Genomic DNA, 14,294 nt, shown 5'->3' with positions numbered 1-14,294 from the left:
GTGCGACGTGCCGACTGGGAAAGCCATCGGCCGAATGCGCCAGCTGCCCAATGATGGGGCAGGCTATGCACTCTGTCCGCAATAGGGATTCCGCCCGTGCAGACCCGAAACCCACTGCATACTACGGCGGTAATGGAGGCCTCAGTCGGTACTCTAGATAACGGATTCCACAACGAAGGATGCAGCAGCGGAAATGGCGGCAGTAATAACCGGGGTCAGGGAAAAAACCCTGGCCAGAATGGTCAGAACCCGCCGGGGTTAAACCAGGATTTAACCAACGAAACCCAGAAGCAGGCAAAAGAAACCTGTTCAGGCACTGGGTAATCCAAAATGGGATACCCTACGGGTACTTCATGTGGGGAACCACCTCAGCAATACATGCGCGTACGCCACCGTCGACCTGGCTTGTAACTCGAACCGGGGGATGGTACAGGAACTGGCATCAGAGTCATGATGTCGGTGGCCCAACCGATGCAGCAAACCCGAACCGCGTAGCCTTGGTTGGACCACCGCGTCCACGAGGTGCGATATATCACGATTTGCCCCCATCTTCCCACAAGGAACCGAAAATGGAGCCAACGGAGGGAGACTACGGGACGGTGGTAGGTAGTAATATTACCATGGCCAGGGGCGATACCAAACCATCTCCGGCCAAATGCAACAGCTAATAGCTCAGCAGCCCTCAGACACTGGACCGGTTTCCTCTCCCCCCACCAACGGTGGTGGATTGCCACCGGTTTACTCGACAGGAAACCTATATGGTCAGTGAGCACTGGTGGCTCAACTGACCTCCTGCAACCAACCAAAGCACCGGAAAGATAACCCGGTGCATCAGAAAACCGTCAAAAGAGGGAGCGGAAGAAATCTTTGAAAACAGTCACGGGACCTGATACATGTGCCCAACATTACGCCAATGACTTTCCGCCCGGCAACAAAACTCTTGTCACACTAAAAGCCCAGAACGGGACCGTGCTAAACGTAGAAGTCGGAAACTAACCATAGCAAGATCGGCTTATAAGGACAATAGTTGCGCCGGCAAAATGCGACCCGACAAGAGAACCTAGGACGGTCTGCAAAAAACCGAGTCATCCGGATACAATAACGCAGCCGGGCAACCTGAACGCAGGATACCGTTAAACCGACAGACGACGACGACAACGCCGTCGCCTCGCTCCGGATATGGTCAGTGGCCACCCATGACAAGTTTCTTTTACCGGACGAAGCAACCACACCGGCATTAGTTCCACTAGGGTAGTCCAAACAGGCTTCAGTGGGTCTCAGCGTGATAAGAATATCTCAACTGCAGCGAAAATGAGATCGTTTTTACCCGAATGCAGTAAAGCTTCCGGAGCGTCTGCCGTCAATAACGCCACCAGATCGATCGGCGCCAACAACGTCACCGTGACTCGCGGGTCGACTACCGTCTACAACGTCGTCTAATCGGCCGGTGCCAATGGCGACGCCGGGCCGACTATACCGAAAAGCTCCAAAAACCGGGCAACCGGATCTCGTGGTTCAGATAAACAATGCGCTACGAGTTCCCAGGACGCAGTAATGCCTTGTAGGCCGTTCACCATGTGTACTGCGGATATAATGCTAGTCGAAACCGCGGAAGGTTCTCTCGGTAAAGCCGTTAATGAATCGTCTGCATAAACCGCGGGCATTGTTGCCTCCCACGGGCCTAGGAAAGGTGACCCGTCAACGGCAGTGGCAATCGCTGAATGCAAAGAGGCTTACGCCCAAGCGCAACGGCAACGGAGCAGTTACCCATTTCACTGAGCACGCCATCACCCAAGCGGTCCCATCGGTCACCAGCATTACGGATTTGTTGCAGAGAAACGTAGGCCACCATGCAAAGTCCTGATGGAACAATCCGCTGACCGGACTCTAGATGCGCCCAATCCGATGGTAGCCTCTGTCCCGATACCAGAGGCAGCCAACAGTCGGTACATACGGTTAAACTGGGGAAAACGGTCGCACCATTCACCGAGTGGAATAGCAAACCAGTTCAGACCCGACGGACGAAACCTGAGGACCAGGAACTAACCTACCCGATTAGCCCAACTGACAATTATAAGGACGCCCAGAACAGAGCTTCCTCCGAGCCAGTTGAAGCTCAGCCCGGGATCAGCTTGCTTTTTGGGCGAGAATACGGTGAACCCAGTGAAACCTTAATCCGGTCTTGAACGCCCAATAGGTGCCTATCTGGTGCCACAAATAACTGATTTCTTGAGAGACGGAATAATGCACTAGGCGCCAACTAGTGCCGCGGCTTCGCGAAACTGGGACGGCTTGGTGTCACCCCCACCAGCCGGCAGTTGGTGGCAGGGTGACATGGAACCCAACTTAAGCCGGATATCAGCCAAAACGACTACACGGTCCCAGGGGACGACTATGCAACGCAAGTTAACGGTGAGTAACCCAAATTCACCAGTTCGGATATCCACGTCACCGGAGAGTAAGGCGGCTTTACCGGAGAACAACCGGAAAACCCTGGGAGAACATCTGGTCCTCTTGACGCTGTTTTACAGAAATTCCGGCACTTAAGCGTACAGAGTGCACTGGAAGTGCGCGGCGAGACAGGCTGCAATAACGGTGTGGCAAAATAGCCAACTTACTATTTTGCCGACCATAGTGCGGCAAAATAGCTGAGCAGCTATTTTAACGCAGTGTGCGGTAAAATAGCCAACAAGCTATTTCGCCCACCCTAGTGCGGCAAAATAGCCAACTGGCTATTTAGCCGCAAACACTGCGGCAAAATAGCCACTGCGGCAAAATATTTTGACTGGTTTTGTGAAAAACTGTACAATGCTAAAGACACTACAAGTACAGACTGTAGTTAAGTGAATATTGTACAAATCCACTACAATGTCCTAATGCTACCACTGAACCACATTACACTGCTCACAATACATTACATATTAACGCCTATGTTCGAGAAACGCCGACAAATGGTTTGGGGCAAATGGCCAGCCTCAGCTCGGCCGCGGATTCTCGTGGTATCGTCAGAACATGCACCGCCACCGGGAAGGAGTGTATGCGTATGCGGATGCGCGTGTATGCCATCGCAGACACCTGATGCGTGGCCAGGTGTCCTCCCTGATTCGTGGCCAGGGAGGTTGGCGACACCTGATACGTGGCCAGGTGACTCCCATCTAGGGAGTTGGGACCACCACCTGATTCGTGGCCAGGGGTTGAGACTGCCTTCCGGTGCGGTTCTGCGCGTACCATAGCGAGAGAGCTGCGCGAGTGAAGTCAGACCTTTAATCAGAATTTTGTACAGCGCTGCGGAGAAAGTTTGCTACATAACGAAAATAAATCTTGGAAGACATCAGAAGCAAGCGTCAGGGTGGGATGGCGGGTAAACTGTGATAGCACGGCAAAAAGCACACTCAACAATCACTGAACAACTTCTAAATTCCAGTCCGCGTGCAAAAACAAAATGCCAGACACAGATCGTGGCACACAACCAGTAACCATCTTCTCGAATGCAGTCAACATAACTAGGCCATCCTCCGCTGAGCGATAGAGAACAGGCAGGCAGCTTTCGAAGAATTAGCCAGGCTGGCTGACGCAGGTAAATGCAACAGGTAAGTAACTTCACATTCCAAGCCATCAACGGAAGGCGATAGGTGATACGAACAAAGGCTATTGTTCGTGAGCCGCAGAATGAGAGAACAGCCGTGCCGGCGTTTCTCTCACGTCGTTAAAAGAAGTTAGCGACTAAACGCTAACTTCAATGAAAAAAAATACAGCCTTTATTGCGATTGAAACCATACTTCTAACTTCAGCAGGCGCGCAAGTCTGCATCTTTTTACATCATTCAAATGGTCTTATAGTTGCAAGTGGGGAGAGGCCAATATACGATCATATGCTTATGTCACTTATGTCATTCGAAATAAATTCAATTAAAGCTTAAGTTTAAGTTTCCCTGGCTGTCCAAAACCCGCTACCTATCTAACATACAGTACATTTAACGATTAGATGTAATTTTCAAAAATTTTCATTTTATAATACTGAATAGAAACTCGGGAAAAAAGGAAAGTCAGGGAAACTTATTCATAGCAACGTTAAACTGGCCTCTTCAGTATGCAACTGTACAATGTGATATTACATAGATTAATTACATTCATCGCAATAAAGGTAAAATGTAACGGAACAGTCATTCACCAACACACCAATCTGAGGCAAAAACGGCATCGTTTGCGACCGTGCCGAGGTCGACCGGCAAAACAGAACGGCTCAGCGAGTACTGACAGTGAACAGTTGATCAGGAGAAGGAACGGTCCAATCTTTGTTAGACTTATTTAAAAAGATAACATAGCTGCAGTTAATCGAAATTTTAGCCAGGTTAGAAAACAGAGATTTAGTCTCGATCACTTTCGAAGGAGCTCGCATCAGTGTCGCCATACTAAGGATATTGTGTATGGCTTGGCGGGCTATCATCCCTCATGATCCAACGGCTAGGTGGTAGTAGTCGGTGTGCCAGCCTTCACCCGTAAGTTCGTTTACGAGGGACGCGTAACGAGTTCGCTTTCTGGCTTCCGCATTGTTAAACCCGTTGATCGTATCGAACGGTACAGTCACCTCTGCCAAAATAATGCGCTTCTCCGCGCGGATAATGCAACACAAGTCCGGACACAGAGAGGTAGAGAGAACATTAACAGGAATTGTGCTAGTGTGGTTATCGTAGCTAGACTGATTTAGATCAGAAAGAATTTCCCATTTTCTATGATCAGCCACACCGGTCATGAAATCGTAAACAGCTTTCAGAATGCTATTATGACGCCAGGTGTAACGATGGCTATTAAGTGAAATCGGACAGCAATTAAGAATATGACAAAGAGTGCCTTTAGTCGCTCCACACAAATCACATGCAGCAGATACGGTCTTGCCCCACTTTAATAGATTAGTGAACGGAGGAGAAATGTTAAGCGCAGCCTCTATCATAAAGCGAATCACCTTCTCAGGGAGATCAAACAAACAACTTTTCCAAAAAGTATCGGCAATTTGTGCCTTTACAACTTCCCTCCACGCTCCCTGCTGTACCAGTGATTGTAGCCGGTCTTCTTTTAGCGCTGACGCGTGCTGACTCACTTTCTTATTAACGACCTTACGAATTGCCGCTTTGCTAGCTCCACATTGTCTGCCGGCAGCGACAGAGGACTGGACAATGTCCACAATTGCAGTCTCATTAGCACATGCCGCCTGTATATTCTCACTGGCCAGCTGCACAACAACATCGTCAGAAGAGCAAAGAGCATCGGCAATAAAACCAGCGTGCGCTTGGGCATACACAGACTTTAGAGACTTAAGATCACATCCATCAGAAACTTAGAAAAAATCGCAATTAGCAGACGGATTTACCTTTATCCATTTTTTCAAATATTTATTGACCGTCGATTCTAAGGCATTAACTGTAGGCGGTGACAAATCGTGCATGGCGAGTACAAACCGCATACACGAAACAACATAACATTTATAAATTTTCACTTTAAACGCACTCCGTAAGTTAAGATTATCCACACGCGTTAATAAAGAATCAAGCGATTTAATAACTAAATTACCACTGTTAGCCCGCTGGTTTTTATTAAAAACATGAACACCTAGAAATTTCATAGGGTCAGAACTAATATTCTCGATTTTTTCCCCGTTAATCGCAAAGTCGGTTGCAACAGAAACGCCTCTGGAAAGTGAAAAACACCGACATTTAGCCGGCTGCAGCTTAAACCCAATCCAGTTCATACGGTTGTTCACATCACGCAGTAGTCGGCTCATACTCGTTTTATTATTCGTAATTAAAGTAAGGTCATCCGCAAAAGCTAAATCCACGATTTTCTCATTTGGCAACGAATCAAAAGCAACGCCACAATTTTTGTTTTCTTTCAAAAATTCCAAAACCGCGTTAAAAACAACCAAGAACAAAGCGCAACTCATTGTATCGCCTTGAAAAACACCAATGTTGAACGGTATATTTTTAGAAAATGACTCATTATGGAAAATTTTAATCGTTAACCGAGTATAATAATTGTCAATATAATTAATTATATAATCTGGAATATTGTACCGGCGCAACGCAGCTAGCAAAACCTCTTTTCTGACCGACCCGTACGCATTAGCGACATCCAACCATGCAACGTGCATAGTGCATCCTTTTGTGCGCTGCTGTTCAATCAGTTTCAACAATATGGGTGGTCAAAATCTCTGTGTATTCTTTACGCGGCAGTTTGCGCGGCAGTTGGGTAAAAAGCGTGAGTCAACGGCGCGTAAACAAGCAAACGTGCTCATTCGTAAACAAGAATTTTGGGATGGGTTATCAGCTTACTCTTCCATGTAAGCGTTGCGCTTCGATATCGAAGCGCAACCATTACTTACCCAGACTTACACACATATGTCAGCCAGCAGAACTCTGCTTTAAACGTCTTGCCAACAACTGTGTACACCGGATTTGTATAATTATGGGACACAAATATAAATATGCAAACCCAGATAAGCACTTTTGTTCACGTCACAACGACCTCCCCTTTACGGCAGTTGGTCCATTTTGCGTGACGCAAATATGCAGAACTTGCATATCCCGCCCAGAATAAGCAAAATAAAGAAACTACTCCAGAGTAGTTTTTTTGAGATGGCAACTCAAATAAGCAGCTTATTTGAACGTACATCGTACAGAAATGTGTTAAGATCAGGAGGCTTATCAGCAGGTTCCTCACGTTTTCCGTGATGTTTCTTTCGCATACTAGTGCTGTTATGTTTGAAATAGTTTTGTTTAGCACCTAACCATAAGTACGGTAGTCTGTAACTCCGTCTTGTTTCTGAACTAATCATGATCTGCTCTTCGTCTCCGAGCCATCAGTACCTGAACCTGTGCCTGTTCCTACCCTGTTCCTACGGTGATCACAGTTCGGTCTGAAGAAAATACATAAACTGGTCGAAACATGAAGACCAAGTTTTAGTTAAATGGCGGCAGAGCAGCTGATTTTGGTAGATGGAAGTCATTTAAATTTGGTAAACATCACGAGGCAGGGATTGGTTCTAAAAGCGACGGAGAGAAACCCACTGCCGTGGCCCGCATAATTGCTCGAATTTGAGATTTTGACAAACGAAAAAACTAAAAGAGCTGTAGTTTTCACACATTTTATTAACATTTTAATTTATTAATACCGTGCTTGAAGGAGCTACATTAAATGCGTTGGGAAGATTTTGTTACAGACCGCAGTAATATGCTTACAAGCTACAGTAAAGTAAAATGCAGTTTTGAAAAGGATCACAAAGAAAGTGGAATTACGCAACGAAGATGGACAAAGTGCTTTTCTTGGTTTATATTTATATTTGTGTCCCATAAGTATTATATATTATGGACTGATATGTCGCTTGTTTAATTAATTACGGAATTACCAGTATATTATAATAGAGCACATATACCGTGTCCCGGCGCTAATTCCAAATTTCCTTGACACCATACCCACACCGTGCCATACCTTTGGAGGCAGCATTAGTGCTGAAACGGTGCAAAGCGACAACGAGTTGCTCTTGCTTGTGGATTGTCAGATACGGTATTAAATATGGAGTGATTTTCGATTAAAGATGCAATTTTAAAAAAAGCATCTCTGGACATTCACAGTTCCTGGCGCAAACTGTCATCGTCTAAAGCCGGTAAAACATGTTCCAAAAAAACCTGCTTTTAGGAATTTTTTGCCGGCTTAAATACCGACGGCTTTGAAGACACACTTTAAATTTCAACATGAGCTCAACATCCTCGTCTTCTGACTCAAGCGGAATATCAGAATCACTATCGCTGATGCTGTAGGAATCGCTTTCTAATAAGGCTTACTCCGATTCATCACTGATTAACTCTTCGATCTTTAAACTGATAATCCTTTTGCCGCATAAATTAAGAAATTTTTGCCGTTTAGATGGTGGGGCCATTGCAGAAATCACAACAGTTACAAGTTTATACACGTGTAATTAATTTTTGAACTCCTCGCAGATAAAGAACACCTGCATTATGGCTGGCGCAGCGATGTCTTGCTTATGCCGTCGCATGATGCAGGCTAGCTCGTGTGGCGCCGCATTTGGAATTAAACGTAACTGTGTTGTTTCCACTTCGGTGGTCAGTTTCCTTCCTGGCACGCAAACATACTCGTCTTATCATTTGTTGACAGTTTTTTGGCTGATTCATCGGGTTGGGTTTACTTGTTCTGGCCTTTACCCGACACGCATCGATTACACAGAAGATTTTGACCACCCATAATTTAAGAGAATGTTCGCCGCATCCGTTCGTTGCTTCGATAAGTCCCTTCTGTACACTGGTATCAATAATGCCATTTTTAATACAATACAACATTATCCGCTTAGATATTACAGAGTGAAAAAGCTTGCCAATACAACTGGTAAGAGTGATTGGTCGATAATTAGCTGGAGAGGAAAAATCACCTTTTTGAACAAAAGAACTGTCTTACCTGTCTTCCAAGAGCTGCACGCAATACCGGATTTCAAAATCCTGTTAAACATATTAGCTAAAAAGGCATGCACAACCGGGTATTGTTTCAAAAACGAATAATTAATGCCGTCTAACCCGGATCCAGCAGTGGAATATTTCTGTGACAGAATCGTTTTAATGTCACACGGCAAAATTTCAGATTTATCAAAATCGGAATTAATTTCTTTTTGTTTAAGCTTGTTTATCTAGGCAAGATTAAGCGGGTCAAGATTTTTAGGATTACAAACACTTTCAAAGTAATTTTCAATATCACACATTTTAAGAGCGTCCGCAGGAGCGTTGCATCCGGCCTTTAATTTGGCATCGATAAAATTCCACATTTTTTTGTTAAACCAACTATCGTTTTCTTTACGTTCGGCTGTTAAATGAAGCTGAGAAATTTTTGCCGACAGGGTTTTTCTAATAGCTTTTAAGCTACGCAGACGTTCGGCATAATCAACTAAAACTTCCCTATGACTAGCCCTCTTCCTACGCTGATTCCTTTTAAGCTTCTTGATCTCCGACGATACCATTTCCCTTTCCCTAATTAAAGCTGCCGGAATCGCATTTCTGGTATTCTTACTAAAATATTTTCCTTTAGACTGCTGGCACTGTAGAATTGTTAACGCATACTGAGATATACCCCATGGGAAAATTTCCAAAATTTCATGCGGAGCCCATATTCCAAGATCACATGCAGACTGAAGTTGATTATAGAAATCGTTAAGGAAAGATTGGTAGCGAACCGGTGCGGACTGATGGAGTTTAGACATATTAGGTGGAAGAATTTTCGAGCGAGAAGTATTAGTAGAAATAATTAAATTAATATCAATTTTAGCGGAACCGTAGATCACGTCCTGTACATACTGCTTAAGCCGTTCTTCTTGCCGGGTGGGAAAAGGTGCGGTCCGAAAGGAATCGCCCATGGTGGCAAATATTATTCAGGGTGTTGTTGTTGGTGACAAAAATAAGGGTTCCGTAATTATATGGACTGGAATACGGCAGTTTTCACGAGGAAAACGCCAGTTTTATGGGAAAACCGCTGTATAACGCGATGGTCATTTACACAGCAACTCGGTCAGCCAGCTCAGAGCAGCAATCGCGAGTGAGCAGCAATCGCGATGTAAGCCATGTATCTACTTTCCAGTGTCCCTCATGTACCTGTCGTACTTAATGTACGATATTTGCGATACGAGGATGGGATAAGTATTCTAATCATGGGGTTTTTTAAAAGCTTAAATGTAAATGGCATTGGCTTGTACTAGTTGATAACAAATACTGAGTTTCCTTTGGATAGCCAGATAACAGAGCTGTTCAAATGTCAGGTATAAAATTTGGCTTCCGGTGCGCTGAGCGCAAATTCAGTTACATAAAACAAATATACATTGCACAAAAAGAAGCGATTTACTAGCATTTACCGATCACAAATTTCATCGATGCGCTTGCGTCTACCGTCTGTCCGAGACTGTAGTTTGCAAAAGCCATCTGAGCTGACCAGCAGTACGTATATTTCTAAAAAAGGAAAAGTGAATGGGGACTGCTCATTGTTAGGACAAAGTTGTCATGCCGCTTGTTTCCACTTGCTGGGATGCTTTGCGCTCTCATCGCACTGCAGCGCCCAGCTTTTTTCGTGTGGCTTCTCGCTTCTAATGTAAATGATTTGCGTACGATGGTATATAAGTGGCTTTAAATTGTCAGTTTATTTGTTAGTCGGTTTGCTTCTAGAATTCACTTCTGCTTTCTCCGTGACCCGGCGTAATCCGCTGACAGATACAATCCACTAAAGGTTTTGATTGCAATACGACAGTACTAGTACTTACCATTATTTCCTTTTATTTTGTGGTGGTTTAATCACTTTAATGTATTTGCTAACAGCGCCGCGAGGTCGCGTTCCACAGAGCATTCAACAAAATTTCCTGCCGCTTGAGGATTTCCTTCATGCTTTCATTATCATAGCGGGAATTTCGTGTCTGATAGATCACCAATAGATAAGTCACGGCCAAACAACCAAACTGCAAACCCACAACCTGTGTTAATACCAAAACGTATTGTTGATAAATGATAACGCATTTAAGATTTTATGTAGGTTTTTCGAGTTAAACATAAATCAGGCTACTGTATGATTCAGTTCCATTTTACAAAAACAGGCTACAGAACTAATCTCCAAATGAACTCCATATGTATTATTTCTCATTACATATTATTTAATAGTATTGAAAATTACAGTTTTTCTCATACTTGTTCTTTCAAATGCTTGGTACCACTAGCTTGTCTTACTGCAACAATATACTCCTTGGTGAGGTGAAGCAAGCCGCAGATTGACAGCGCACCGTCACGAGTACTAATATGCGCCGTTAGGCGATGGCTTTCCATTAGGACAGCCGTGTCGTTACTCTCCGCTGCGATCCGTGTCAAGAGCGTCCGTGAGGCCTAAGCCTACAAAATAATTAATTAGTTAGCCGCGCTTTGCAAACGCTACAAAATTTCTTGTGACTAAGACTGTCAGGCGTAAGTTTTTCATGGTATTTGCGCAAGTTATTTACAAAGAAAGAGTTTTTGCTGTTAACGTCCGTGGTTTTGCATTATGTACTGTAAAGCAGCGATCGTTATGTCCGTACTCAGTAATATAAGTAGTACCTATTTGTAAACTGAGTAAAAAGAAAAGTCAGTCATGTGGTTTGTTTTTGTGGGAAACATTTTGATATACGCTCTTGGCATTAAGAACATCTAATAGGTTTTTAATAGCTGCTTTTTTGTAGCCTGAAAATAAGAGAAAAGATACAGACCTGATCATACACGGCCAAAAAGACCACCATCCGCACGACCATATTACACAATCCCACAGCCGTATAGGTTATCGTGCACACCTCCATGTTATTTATGTACGTAAGGGCCTGGGCAAACCGTTCCGTGTCCTTCTACTCTCTTTTAGGGACTTGCAGCAATGTGCCACTCAACGCCGCCCACGTGAAAATGTCCTTCAAACATCCCACCAACACCACCGGCCCAAACGCCCGCCCCAACTGGGTGACCATCACGGTCAGTTTGTTGTGCAAATGGAAGAGCTGGCGCAGCCGGAGCGCATCCACTTCCAACTCGCCACGGCACCAATCCATCAGTCGACGGTTGAGTCGTTCAAAACCGGAATGGAAGTGAACCATAAAAATTATTATGAGGGCTGACGGAAGAAGTTCGCAAGTTACGGTTAAAAATATGCCTATAAGATGAGTCGCATAGTGGACTTCTGGATGAACGGTTTTGCTGCTGAAAAAATAGGGCGACGTGACGCCGGGCTCGTAGTACTTGGCGCGGGTAAGCGCGATTATGCCCAATAATTTCCTGATCACACAGACACCTATGGAGACGGCGGTTAGCGTGATTATCAAGATTGAATACCGGCGGGAGTGAATGATATCGCGTTTCTTTAATAAGCGCCTTAGCGTCATCTGCGCGTCGTTCGTAATCTCCGGAATGCGGCTGCTGATAAACAGCATGCACGTTACCATGTATGGACCCTGTAAAACCATCACCGATTTGAAGTCAAACGCGATCAGTGTGAAGAACTCTAGATCCACCAATAATGAGGAGACACGCTTGAAGTAATCGTATTCCTGCATTAAGAAAAACAGCATGAGCGTAAACCAGAATACCGCCGTCCACACCGGCCAACACAACCGCTCGACACGGAATCGTGATGATTTCACTCGTTGGTTATGGGTGAGAAAGGATGTCGGATAAGGGAATAAGCCAAACATCCTCATCCATCGCACGAAATTGCACGGAATAATGGCCAGATGAGGGTACACGATGGCCGAGGTGTCTGACGACGGATGGTGCAGCTTTCGAAAACTCATACTGATACCGTAGATGCAGGTTGCAACTACGCTGAAAGTGACGCATTTGCCGACGAAATATGCTGCCATGGTTAAAGGAAATGCCTAATGGAGTAAAATCTTAGGGGTTCAACTGCAGCATATGGATGCCAGCTGGCGTTGCGAAATAATTGTAGTATCAGAGCGGTAAGGCCTGGGTAATTGCAGATAATTTGGATTTACTAAATTACTTGCGCCCTGATGGACTTTTCGTCGACAGCATGATCGGTAAACCGTGTAAGCGCTTAAGACCACCTGCACCCTATTCTAGTGGTGCGATAAATGCCAGTCTCTGAATTAGTCATCGGGGAATCGCAAATTTCCGCCAGTAAGCATCTGATCTGTACAGTCTGTATATGGTGCGTAATGGCTGTTTCCGGGATATGGAATCGGTTGGCCAATGCCCCAGGGAAACCCACACGCAGTATTGGCCTATATTTCAGTACAAATCTTGGAGCGTCAAAGTACTGACCGGTTACATCAAAGTTGCAAACCAACCTCACTGAAACTGCAAAGGTCATTCCTGCGTCTTTTTATTATTTATGAAGGAAGAAAACTACTGCGAATCGTAATGCCGCATGGCATCGTCATAAAAACAAGTAAAGGTCATGTTGTCGAAAGATGTTAGTAGATACGGTAGATGGGTACAAATAGTACCGAGCTGTTCAAAGCAGTAGAGCGTACTTCTACAGATACAGCGAATTATAAGAGTGATCACTTGCTTCCTGTTGAAATAACGCCACGTCAAATGGCGCCGGGCAGAAATCAACATTCTTTAAACTGCAGTAGACAAAGTTTTTCAATGTTTGAAACGTTAGTCGATTGGATCTAGGTTGAAGGGATGGAATTCCTGATTTCATATTATTGTATGTATCTTAATTTAACCAGCTAGTTCCTTTCTTCCGCCCAGACTGAATGATTATGTATGTTATATTAGAAATCATATCGCGCAGTCATGTTAAAAAAAAACAACGAAACAACAACGTTTCGCTTAACTTTCTGATGTACTCTGTACTCTTGTGTTTTATGCTTTTCTGCTGTTTTCGTGCGTTTCACTTTCATTTGTTTCTTATGCACGGTATTTTACGTATTAGAAAAGTGAAAATGTTTTTCTTCGTCCCAATAATCTGGAGCATGCACGCCCGGGAAATGCATTCTAACACCGAACTTAATACTATGGGCATTAGACAGATGAAACATCATTGTTACGAGCACTATAAAGTTGCAACAGCCATTAAAATAACAGAAAATGCAAGCGCGGATGCACTACTTCATAGTTGAAATTTAACATTAAAAAGCAGTCAAAATCTTTGTCCACCCGCGTTTAAAAAGGCAAAGCACTTACCACAGAAGTAACATTTCCGTGTTCTGATATATGTATTTAAGGGCTCGTCCCGAATTCGAAGCGAATCTCGTTGCGATACAGCAACTCCACCTTGCGAGGTGGCTTCGCGTACCGTATCTGCAGGCGTGGCCACTACATACAGGCTGATACAGCCACCTCGTGCAGTTGGGCAATCGTACCATAGCGAGATTCGTTTCGAATTCGGGACAAGGCCTAAATTTTACCCTGTGCAGCCAGTGCAGGTACTACACGATTTCCCATAGACACTAGTAGCGGGCATATACGTACTTTCCATTTCCGTATCAAAATTATTCCATTCTCGCGAAATTTTTAAGTAATGGTTTCTTGGCTGCGCGCTATGCGGTTCAGACGCTAACCGAAATTCGAACCAGGTGAAAATTCAAAATTTCCAGTCGTTGGCTGACTGCCCCCCAGAGAACTTAACCACCGACCCAGAAGTGAGCGTTACCACCAAAATTTATGTCAACTATACTATTAGTTCGGACACCGGTATTCTGCCGATTTCACCGATTTCCAACGGTGAAATTTTCCACTCATAGTTATTAAAGTTAATGCAGTTTTCCCAAAAAGTCGT

This window comes from Paramacrobiotus metropolitanus, unplaced genomic scaffold (genome assembly GCF_019649055.1).
Source record: "Paramacrobiotus metropolitanus isolate TYO unplaced genomic scaffold, Prichtersi_v1.0 Parri_scaffold0000145, whole genome shotgun sequence".
NCBI lineage: Eukaryota > Metazoa > Tardigrada > Eutardigrada > Parachela > Macrobiotidae > Paramacrobiotus > Paramacrobiotus metropolitanus.
This window is presented reverse-complemented; position numbering follows the sequence as displayed.